This window comes from Salvelinus sp. IW2-2015, linkage group LG32 (genome assembly GCF_002910315.2).
Source record: "Salvelinus sp. IW2-2015 linkage group LG32, ASM291031v2, whole genome shotgun sequence".
In the NCBI taxonomy this organism is placed as follows: Eukaryota; Metazoa; Chordata; class Actinopteri; order Salmoniformes; family Salmonidae; genus Salvelinus; species Salvelinus sp. IW2-2015.
The window spans coordinates 37,133,633-37,146,368 of NC_036871.1; the positions used below are offsets into that span (position 1 = coordinate 37,133,633).

At 43.7% G+C, this 12,736-nt stretch overlaps 2 pseudogenes; both read left to right on the top strand.

Annotated features, from left to right (window-relative positions):
* Nucleotides 1-138, top strand: part of LOC111956457 (protein downstream neighbor of son homolog) — a 1,192-nt pseudogene extending 1,054 nt beyond the window's left edge.
* Nucleotides 139-2,774: 2,636 nt separating this feature from the next.
* On the top strand, nucleotides 2,775-6,823 carry LOC112067803 (protein downstream neighbor of son homolog; annotated as a pseudogene).
* Nucleotides 6,824-12,736: the final 5,913 nt, after the last annotated feature.

The window sequence follows — 12,736 nt, forward strand, 5'->3', positions numbered from 1 at the left end:
ATTCAATAGACGCTGACTGGAAGATCATTTAGACGCTGACTGGAGATCAATAGACACTGACTGGAGATTCATATAGAGATTAGTGTAGACGCTGGATGGAAGATTACCATATAGACCGCCGACTGGAGATTCGAGTGAGCGTGAGCGTGGAGATCATATAGACGCTGACTAAGGAGAGATCATATAGACACTGACTGGGATTCAACATATTAGACGACGACTGGAAATTTACACATATAGACGCACTGGAGATTCATATAGACGCTGACTTGGAGATTCATATAGACGCTGGACTATGGAGATTTCATATAGACGCTGACTGGAGATTCGATTATAGAGATTCATATAGGACGGCTGACTTGGAGACACATATAGTACGCTGACTGGGAGATTACACATATAAAGATTCCATATAGACGGGAGGGGTGACTGGAGATTAACATATAGACGCTGACTGGAGATTATATAGACACTGACTGGAGATGCAGATAGACGCTGACTGGAGGATTCATATAGACACACTGACTGGAGATTCCATATAGAATTCATATAGACGCTGGTCTGGAGATTCATATGACGCTGACTGAGATCATATAGACGCTGGACTGGAAGATTCATATAGACGCTGACTGGAGAATTTCATATAGACGGGCTGAACTGGAGTATTAAATTTAACACAATTACTCATATAGGACACTGACTGGAGATTCATTATAGAGATTCATATAGACGCTGTCTGAGTCATATAGACGCTGACTGGAATTCATATAGACACTGAACTGGAGATTCATATAGACGCTGACTGGAGATTCATATAGACGCTGACTGGAGAATTCATATTAGACGCTGACTGGAGATTTCACCATATAGCGCTGACTGGAGATTCAATAGACGCTGACTGGAAATCATATAGCGCTGACTGGAGATCATATAGACACTGACATGGAGATTCATTATAGAAGATCATATAGACGCTGACTGGAGATCATATAGACACTGACTGGAGATTCATGTAGACGCTGACTGAGAATCATATAGACGTGACTGGAGAATCATATATATATAATATATATATATATAGACATGGGGAATCAGGGCTGAGATAAGGCAATTCAATGATGATTAGTAGTGGTGAAATGGTATCAGGCGGTATGGTAGTGGTGAAATGGGATCGGGCTGAGTACAGGCATCAATGATAATAGTTATGGTTGAAAAATGGGATCAGGGCTGAGTAAGGCATTCAATATAATAGTAGTAGTGAAATGGATTAGGTCTGAGTAAGGCATCAATGATAATAGTAGTACGTAAATGGGGTCAGGGCTAGTAAAATCATCAATGATAAATAGTCAGTGGTGAAATGGGAATCAGGTACGAGGTTAAGGCATCAATGATAATAGGAGTGGTTGAAATGGGATCAGGGCTTGCATAAATCATTCAATGATAATAGTAGTTGGGATAATGGGATCAGGGCTGAGTAAGCATCAATGTCAATAGTAGTGGTGAAAATGGATCAGGGCCTGAGAGCATCACTGATGATAGTAGTGTGAAATGGGATCAGTCTGTAGTAAGCATCAATATAATAGTAGTGGTGATGAAATTGATCAGGGCTGAAGTAAGCCATCAATGATAATAGTAGTGTGATATGGGAGCAGGGCTGCATCAATGATAATAGAGTGGGAAATGGAATCAGTGGAAAGTAGCCATTTCACCTATATAGTAGTGTGGTAGGAAATGGATCAGGCTTGAGTAAGGCATCAATGATAATAGTAGTGAGTGGAAATGGATCAGTGGCTGAGTAAAGGCATCAGTGAAATAGTAGTGGTTGAAATGGGATCAGGGCTGAGTAAGGCATCAGTGATATTAGTAGGGTTGAAATGGGATCAGGAGCTGAGTTATGGGCATCACTGATTAATAGTAGTTGGTGAAATGGTTCAGGTCAGAGTAGGCATCAATGTGATTAATAGTAGTGGTGAAATGGGATCAGGGCTTGAGTAAGGCATCAATGATAATAGTAGTGGTGAAATGGTCAGGGCGAGTATGGCCATCACTGATAATGTTAGTGGTGAAATGGGATCCAGGGCCTGAGTAAGGCATCAATGATAATAGTAGTGTGGAAATGGGATCGAGGGTCCCTAGTAATCGGCGCATCAGATGATAATAGTTAAGTGGTTGAAAATGGAATCCAGGCTGAGTAAAGCATCAGTGATAAATAGTAGTGGTGATGAAAAATGGGATCAGGGCTGAGATATGTTAGTGGTGAAATGGGATTTAGTACGAGCAAGGCAAAACATTAGATTGGCTAGTAGTGGTGAAATGGTATTAGGTCTGAAAAGTAAGGTTAGTAAGTTGAAATTGGATTTAGGCGGACTATCTGGTATAGTGAAATGGGATTAGGCTGAGCAAAGGCATCATGGATGCTAGTATGTGGTGAAATGGGATTAGTCACTGAGGATAAGTAGTAGTGTGAAAATAGGAAATTAGGGTACTGAGTAAAATTAAAGTGAAGTTGAATGGGATTAAGGTCTGAGTATATGGTAGTAAAGTGAATGCGGAATTAAGGTCTGAAGCCAAAAGGACTTCTATAGTCCCACACGACTGGCTCGCAAAGCATCTGAATTGTTGTTTGACTCGATGCGCGCTGGCGTAACATAAAACTCCTCTCCCTGAAATTTTTGCGGGACTCTGAAGTAAATTCAAGGAACAACAAACACAGAGGCGTATCGGCCGCACACAACTATTTTAAACGGCTTTCTTCTTTTGTTTCGTGCAACTAATTTTTTATCATTATCCTTAGCAAAATGTCACAACAAGCTGGTTACTCACCTAGTTTCAAAAGACCAGCTGAAATCCTGCGAATGCGGAGGAAGAGAACCCGCAGCGAGGGTGTCAGATTCTGGCGGCGAGGGCGCGATTTCCAGCCCGTGTGACGGTGCCTCTATATGCCGCTGTTCGACATCATTATCCACAGGACCCCTGTTCGGCCAGGGTCGCTCTGGAGGGGAGTGAAGCGGAGAAACCCATTTCTAGATCGAGAACACCTTAGCAGCAGCCCAGCTAAGAAGAAGGTCTTTATTTACACTGATGACGACGCCGACTCTTCGGATTATGTGAAGCCGGGCGGCTCTGCAGGAGTGGAGGGAGAGAAGTCAACAACAAGAACGCTGCCATTTAGTGAACGACTTCTCCAGGCAGAAGAACTAAGCAAAGACTGCCCGGCAAGGTATATAGTGGCACACGTTAATACATGTAATACACTTAATTATAGTTAGTTTACAATCTAGCTTGCTACTATGCCTAACGCTAGCAGACTTGTATCATTTTCCAGCAAATACAGTATCTAGCAACTGCACATGACAGAGGTAACGTTAGTTAGTTTAATGTAGTGTTAGCCAGCTACTGTACAGTTGTCAAATTGCTTTATCTTGTTAAAGCATCGCACCTCGTGGTGATTTCACACCGCTGTTTTTGTTCTGATCTTTCCCTCCTTTCCTCTAACAACAGAAACCAACTTCTCTGTCTGAAGACGACTCACTGTTTGAAGATGAGGATTTGTTCCAGGAGGAGAGAACACCCATACTGAAGGTGAGTTCTATTCATTTCTCCATTCTCTTACTCCTTATGGACATGTCTCCAACTCCATTCTTGGAAAACGACAAAAGCCTGTACAATCATAGCTATCTACATTATAGACAGGCTGTGGAGTAGCTGGTGTGCAGTCTTTTATTCCATCCCATTCAACTATTCATGGCTACAGACTAACGTTAGGGGTTGTTTTTGGTATTTTGTGAGTCAACATTTATCTTGTGTGTGTGTCAGAGTCCCCAGGCTGGTGCAGTAACCTCCATAGGCCCCCTGCGTGTGTGGAGTACCCTGCAGACTGGAGCTGAAGACGGTCTCCTTTTCACCTCCGCTCCCCTTCTCCTGGGCTGTACAGCCCAGAGCTACAGAGGAGGCCCAGGGTCTTACCCAGCACTGTAGAGAGAAAGTACAAATACACTACTATACCACAGAGTATACAGTATGTATACATGTTACACACAGACACACCAATGAGCAACCCAAGCATAGGATACTAGTACCTATGAGCAACACAAATATATTGTACTCGTCTGTCTCTCACACTCTGATACTCACTTCTCTGTGTTCCTCCAGGACCCTCGGACATCTGCTGAGCTACGATGTGGGTTCCAGCAGTGTCTGCAGTTCTGGCAGCACCCGTCCCTGTCCTGGCTCTCTCTGTTCCCCCGGATAGGAGCAGAGAGAAGCTTCACTGGCAAGAAGTCCCCTGGGCCAGGACATGCACTTCAACAGAGCCTCATGAGTGAATGGTGAGTGGGCATCAGAAGGGAGTGTGTGTGTCTGTATTATTTCAAAAGGTTTAAATATCTTAAACTCAACTCCTCTCTCTCTCCCTCTTCTCCTCCCTCTCTCTCTCTCTCCTCTCTCCCAGGTCAGTGAGCCTGTCTCCCTGTACAGTCTATTGAAGGCCAGACTATGTCCATATTTCTATGTGTGTTCCTACCAGTTCACTGCTCTTTTCAGAGCCTCAGGACTGGCAGGAAAGCAGCATCACTGCACTACTCACCCCAACCACTAGGGGGCTCAGGGAGCTATGAAGGCTGAAGGTGAGCTACAGTATATCCTTCAAGTTTATTATGTCATATGCACAGAATACACACATGGTGTTTACAGTCATGCGTGACATCTCGATAATGTGAGAACAGAAAAAAAACAATAAATCTAATAGAATAAACATTTAGCATTAGTATAAATACAGGAAGTCACTGAACAATATATCATGTAAAAGTGTGTTATTAAACATTTATATATGGTTATTCTAATCTTGATAGTAAAACATTTTCTGTCAAATACCTGTGGTTGTAGGTATTGAGTTCACACTCCCCCTGCTGGAAGAGAGGAGGAAGAGCAAGGAGCAGGATCAACCCACAGCCAGGAGACAGATGGGGGAGGAGGAACACTGTCTGAAGCCATGGACAAGGAAGACGATGATGATGACGATGGTGGTTTTCCTGGCTGACGGAGGATGGGAGTGAGGATAAGATTAAGAAACCAGACAACATCTCCATCAAACTGCACAAAGAGCGCAACTCGGTGTGTTTAGACCACAACACGAGGTCTGTAGTCTGTGTGTCGGAACGCACACCTTCACTCTCATCAACTTCCTCATCAACTGTAAGAGCCTGGTGGCAGGGCTGGATCACAGGCAGGCCTGCCCCCACCCTACTGGCCCCTACAGCCTTCAGAGGAGCTACGCTACACTCACTCAAGGTGAGACACACCACTGCTGTAGACTGAAACCATCTGAGGAGCCTTACCTCCCACTTTTCAATTTATGAATGGAAATAACAAAAACTAGAAATGGAAATTTACAGAAGAAATGTTGCTGTGTGTAACAGAAATTATAAGCATGTTGCCTTGTGTCTAATTGTCAGGCGCGTAGTGTGAACGTGAAGACCCGGGTGCGTGCTGGGTACCAGGACGTGTGGCAGTCTAGAGGTGACGGGACCCATAATGCCTCATTCTCTCCACGCCCTGACCGCCTGCTTCGGCCTGCTCAGAGAGGAGGCTTCAGCACCGCACTCTACACACACAACCCCCGCAGTCCTAACACGCACACCACCACCAGGGAACAGGTCAGTCACACACACACAAACCCCCCACCGTTACCGCGAACACACCACCACCAGGGAACAGGTCGAGTCAGTCCACACACAACCACCCCCCACCATACCCCCCCACAACCCTCAGTCACACCACCACCAGGGAACAGTCAGTCGCCTGCATCGGATGAGCTACACACCACTCCCACCCACAACACCCCCACCGCTGTCTCACGCAAACACACGAGCATGCACTCGCCTCCCACCCCCGCACCCTATAGTCAGGTGACCAGCGCGACTAGCACAGCTCTAATCTGTATCCTATACGTCCCACTGACACCCACTGTAACGGCGCCACTCCGCGCTATAAATGAGTCCTCCCATCACCTGTGGATCTCCACAATGGTCAAAATGTTAGAATCATAAATTACAAATATAAAATTCCTTCTGTACTTGTTGGTAAAACCCATCCTCCCTATCTTCCTCCCTCCGCCTCTTCCCCTCCTGCCTCTCTCCCTCTCCCAGGCTGTAGAGCTGGATGGATGTGGTCTTCATCCCAGCACCATCCAGCAGCTCCGGGAGCCCTCTACCTTGGGGAAGTCTCCCCTCAGACAGCTCCACTTGAACAACTACTCCTACACATGGAAGACCTGAGAGCAAAGAGCAACTCACCCTGCCTCTATCAGACTGCCCAGAGAGCACTGCTAGGCTACGTCCCAAATTGCACCCTTTTCTCTTTATAGTGAAATGCTTTTGACCAGAGCCCAATAAAGTAGAGCACTATATTGGAAATAGGGTGCCATTTGGGACACAGCCTAGATGCCTTAGGTGGACCGTACCATTCCTACACCGTACCATTCCTACACTGCCGTATACTTACTGTCCATATCTGTCTGAATAGCCTGTCCACAAACTCTGGGTATGCTGGCAATTGTAGTTTTAGTCCCCTGGACTACAACCCAATGACTGATGGGAAATGAAGTTCTTGTACATGTAAAATTCCTGGATTTGCCATAATGAGATGGATTTGGCTAAAACAGACTTGTTGATGATTTTAGACCCTGCCCTAAGATGTTTTTGTTTTGAACCATTTTTTTATTTCTGTTTTAAGAGCTTCTATTTCAACATAATTGTTTTATATTAATGACGTTATATCTCTGTACTGGTGACATTTTATTGGATTAAATTCATTTGTCACGTGATTTTTCTGCTTGACTTATTTTTRCCCCCTTGACTGTTATAAACTTAACATCGAAGTCTTAACCTTGAAAGGTTTTGATTTCCTTATTTTTCCCCCCCTGATTTGCTCTTGAGGAGAATAGTCAGTCAGTGTTGTGTCTTGGCAGCAGAACCACTGCACTGACTCTCCTCCAGCTTGAGTTTCATGTTCCGTTYACGGGAAGCCGACCTGGGCTYCATCCAGGAGAGCACAGCGTTCTGAAAGCTGCAGATAGAAATGGATTGTATAGAGCTGACATGATTCCCTTCTACGTGTCATGCATGTCTATTCTATACTGAACAAAAATATGAATGCAACTATTTCAAAGACTTTACTGAGTTACAGTTCATATACGGAAATCAGTCAGTTGAAATAAATTCATTAGGCCCTAATCTATGGYTTTCACATGACTGGGAATATCTGGGTCTGTTGGTCACAGATACCTTAAAGGTAGGGGCGTGGATCAGAAAACCAGTCAGTATCTGTGACCACCATCTGCCTCATGAGGCGCGACACATCTTTGCATAGAGTTGATCAGGCTGTTGATTGTGCCTGTGGAATGTTGTCCCCTCTTTCAGAGGCTGTGCGAAGTTGCTGCATGTTGGTGAACTGGAACACGCTGTCGTACACGTCGATCCAGAGCATCCCAAATACTCAAAGAGTGACATGTCTGGTTAGTCTGCAGGTCATGGAAGAACTGGGACCTTTTCAGCTTCCAGGAATGTGTGCAGATGGACATGGGGCTATGCATTATCATGCTGAAACATGAGGTGATGGCGGCGGATGAATGGCACGACAATGGGCTCAGGATCTTGCACGGTATCTCTGTACATTCAAATTGCCATCGATAAAATGCATTGTGTTTTGTTGTTTCTGCCTGCACAGTGTTCACAGACATTTGAAATCAGCAAACCGCTCTGGTGGAAATTACTGGAGTCAGCATGCCAATTGCATGCTCCCTCAAAACTTAAGACATCTGTGCATTGTGTGGTGTGACAAAACTGCACATTTTAGAGTGGCCTTTTATTGTCCCCAGTACAAGGTGCACCTGTGTAATGATCATGAAGAAATTCTCACTAACAGGATGTAACAAATTTGTGCACAAATGAGAATACACTTTTTGTGCATATGGAAAATTTCTGGATCTTTTATTTCAGTTTATGAACATGGGATCAACACTTTACATGCTGCGTTTATATTTTTGTTCAGTGTACATAGTACGTTGCTATAAGAATGTTTTGCAAACGTTTGAGCCCACTGATCTGCATAGCTGCATCTTGATGAGTAAATAGGAACATAGCTATAGATGAACTACACTCATGTGAAATATGTGTAAAGTGAAATGATGCAAATTGGCTACCTTTACGCACCAGATGTCCAAATTAACAGGATTGATGAGGGGATTTATAACCAAACACTGGACTGGATACTATCAATTTTAGTTATAATAATCCAAAATTCAGTCTTGCCTTGTGTTCCTGTTAAAGTTATAGTTTGGTTTTATATTCATTTCTTGTTCAGTTTTCAGATCCACTTTACTAGTTTTTATTTAGTTTTGTTTTCACAAAATATAGTTATAGTTTAAATATTTTTTTGTTTCAGTTTAGTGTTAAGCTTACTGTATGCCTCCCAGTCTAAACAGTTTGTGTGCATATTTTATGTCAAGCCAGGACGCCTACACAAAACACAGCCCTCTTTAAGTCTTTCTAAAATCCCCTATGAGAGAAAATGGTGGAAAAACTATTAATTTCCCTGTTTGCCGCCAAGGTTTTATGGGTATTTATGATGTTGAGTCCTGACAGAGACATCTGTTTCTTACGGTTAAAAAAGAGGACATCCTCTTGCCAAAGGCTGAAGTCAACCCGTGTGCAGACCCGTTTCTGGCGGTTCGTTGTTTATTCTCGCCTTGATAACCAGTTATTCGGTAAGAGCACCCTTCACGGTGACTTGTTCTGTTACCAAAGTTAATAATGGAGACGATCAAGCAGACTTTTCTTTTTATGCTCGTAAAATCAGCGACATCCACCGGACCCTGAACGGATTATCGTATCGATTTATTGATTGGCTATGAGTGGGATTTAGGCTACATTTCCAATATACAAGTTGTTGTTTTTCCCCAATATACACACTTTTTACCAGACCTAATACCCTTGTAATAACTTAATTGTTTCTCTCCAGATGTATCTATTAACAACAACAAAAAACGTTTTTTATTTGTAGTTTTTGTAATATTTTTTTTTAGAGGTGATCAAGGGATAGACATCTTGCAAGATGATTTTTMTAGGCTTCTTGGTGATTTTGACGTCAGTCCAAGCTGGTGAGTTTCTTGAGAACTAGGCTACTACTCTCTCAATCATGTAAAACTCATCAATAAGCAWTCTCTATTTTCCAAAGGCTTGTGTCATTATTTGTTTAAAACTAGAGATCTATGCTATACCTCTGCTCTTTCTGTCATTATCATWCAAAGGTCTTGGACACAGAAATGGATCTGTAGCATAATGTACATATAGATGTTCTGCCTGTCTGTCTTCCTTTCTGACTAATCATCTATTCATCCCTTTCTCCTTCTCTCTRTCCCTCAAACTTTTCCCATCCTTCATCCCTCTCTCACACGCTGTGTTCTCCATCTGTCCATCCATCCCTCCAGTGTCTGTGCCTACCTTCTCCCCCGTGTATGAGCTGAAGGTGGGGTACGGAYACAATGTCACCCTCCCCTGTAACTTTTCCTCCTACCTGGGCCAGGAGGATGAGGGGGAGGTCCGCTGGGAGGCCATGGGGCAGGAGGTGGCCTCTATGGAGGTTGGGAACATCCTTGGTGAGGCCAGATGGGACGACGGGGCCAAGGGGGTGGAGGTCAAAACAACGCTGGGGTTCTCTTCCCGGGTGGAATTCCCCCCAGCAGCAGCAGAGAGGATGAGAGATGGAGACTTCTCTATGACCATCCAGGAGACAGTGCTGAGCGATGAGGAAATGTACGAGTGTATCTGGCTGGGCCGCAATACACATCTCTACGGTCTGGCTCAAGGTTCAGGGTAAGTCTGTTTTCAGGCTTTCCCATTCAGAGCCGCATTCCGTGTGTGGAGTCGACCAGCGGCCATTTTGGGTGTACATTTGGAAGTTTGATTATCTTAATTTATGCTTATCACATCCTCTCTCATCCTCACTCTTTTCTACTACTCTCCATCCTTTCTCTCTCTCAGAGCCGACCTCACGCTCTATCACGCTGTTCAAGGGAAGCCGGTCACTCTGCCCTGCTACGGTGTCATCCCAAGACCCAGCCACACCAGCAGATCTACATCCAATGGCTGAAGGAACGAGTGGGAGATATGACCTTAACCCTGGTCCAGACGACAAGGGACCTAAGGAAGAAGACCTCCGTCTCTCTCTCCCACCACAACCTGCTGGAGAACGGTGACCTGTCCTTGTTTATCTACAAGACGGAGCTCAAAGACCAGGGAGTCTATCGCTGCTTCTACAAGTCCAGGGCTTCGAGGACCCTAAGAGTGGGATACCAGAGGGTGTCTCTCTGACCATCCTAGATCCACAGCTGACCTAATCTAACTTAACAGGTAGGTCCTACACACGCTGACCTATATAACTTAACAGGTAGGCCCCACAACTGACCTATATAACTTAACAGGTAGGCCTACACACGCTGACCTATATAACTTAACAGGTGGGCTACACACGCTGACCTATATAACTTACAGGTAGGTCTACACAACTGACCTATATAACTTAACAGGTAGGCTACACACACTGACCTATATAACTTAACAGGTAGGCTACACACACTGACCTATATAACTTAACATAGGCTAACACACTGACCTATATAACTTACAGGTAGGCCTACAACACATGACCTATATAAACTTAACAGGTAGGTCACACACTGACCTATATAACTTAACAGGTAGGCCTACAAACACTGACCTATATAACTTAACAGGTAGGTCTACACACACTGACCTATATAACTTAACAGTAGGCCTAACACCACTGACCTATATAACTTAACAGGTAGGCCTACACACACTGACCTATTAACTTAACAGGTAGGCCTACACACACTGACCTATATAACTTAAACAGGTAGGCTACACACACTGACCTATATAACTTAACAGTAGGCCTACACAACTGACCTATATAATTAACAGTAGGCCTACACACCCTGACCTATATAACTTAACAGGTAGGCCTACACACACTGACCTATAAACTTAACAGGTAGGCCTACACACTGACCTATATAACTTAACAGGTAGGCTACACACACTGACTATATAACTTAACAGTAGGCCTACACACACTGACCTATATAACTTAACATAGGCTACACACACTGACCTATATAACTTAACAGGTAGGTCTACACACACTGACCTATATAACTTAACAGGTAGGCCTAACACACTGACCTATATAACTTAACAGGTAGGCTACACACACTGACCTATATAACTTAACAGGTAGGCTAACACACTGACCTATATAACTTAACAGTAGGCCTACACACACTGACCTATATAACTTAACAGGTAGGCCTACACACACTGACCTATATAACTTACAGGTAGGCCTACCCACACTGACCTATATACTTACAAGTAGGCCTACACACACTGACCTATATAACTTAACAGTAGGCTACACACACTGACCTATATAACTTAACAGGTAGCCTACACACACTGACCTATATAACTTAACAGGTAGGCTCACACACTGACCTATAACTTAACAGGTAGGCCTACACACACTGACCTATATAACTTAACAGGTAGGCTACACACACTGACCTATAATACTAACAGGTAGGCCTACACACACTGACCTATATAACTTAACAGGTAGGCCTACACACACTGACCTATATAACTTAACAGGTAGGTCCTACACACACTGACCTATATAACTTAACAGTAGGCTACACACAGCTGACCTAATAACTTAACAGGTAGGCCTACACACACTGACCTATATAACTTAACAGGTAGGCCTACACACCTGACCTATATAACTTAACAGTAGGTACACACACTGACCTATATAACTTAACAGGTAGGCCTACACACCCTGACCTATATAACTTAACAGGTAGGCCTACACACACTGACCTATATAACTTAACAGGTAGGCCTACACACACTGACCTATATAACTTAACAGGTAGGCCTACACACACTGACCTATATAACTTAACAGGTAGGCCTACACACACTGACCTATATAACTTAACAGGTAGGCCTACACACACTGACCTATATAACTTAACAGGTAGGTCTACACACCTGACCTATATAACTTAACAGGTAGGCCTACACACACTGACCTATATAACTTAACAGGTGTCTACACACACTGACCTATATAACTTAACAGGTAGGCCTACACACACTGACCTATATAACTTAACAGGTAGGCTACACACACTGACCTATATAACTTAACAGGTAGGCCTACACACACTGACCTATATAACTTAACAGGTAGGCTACACACATGACCTATATAACTTAACAGGTAGGCTACACACATGACCTATATAACTTAACAGGTAGGCCTACACACACTGACCTATATAACTTAACAGGTAGGCCTACACACACTGACCTATATAACTTAACAGTAGGCTACACACATGACCTATATAACTTAACAGTAGGCCTACCACACTGACTATATAACTTAACAGGTACCTACACACACTGACCTATATAATTAACAGTAGGCTACACACACTGACCTATATAACTTAACAGTAGGCCTACACACATGACCTATATAACTTAACAGGTAGGCTACACACACTGACCTATATACATAACAGGTAGGCTACACACACTGACCTATATAACTTAACAGGTAGGCCTACAACAACAACTGACCT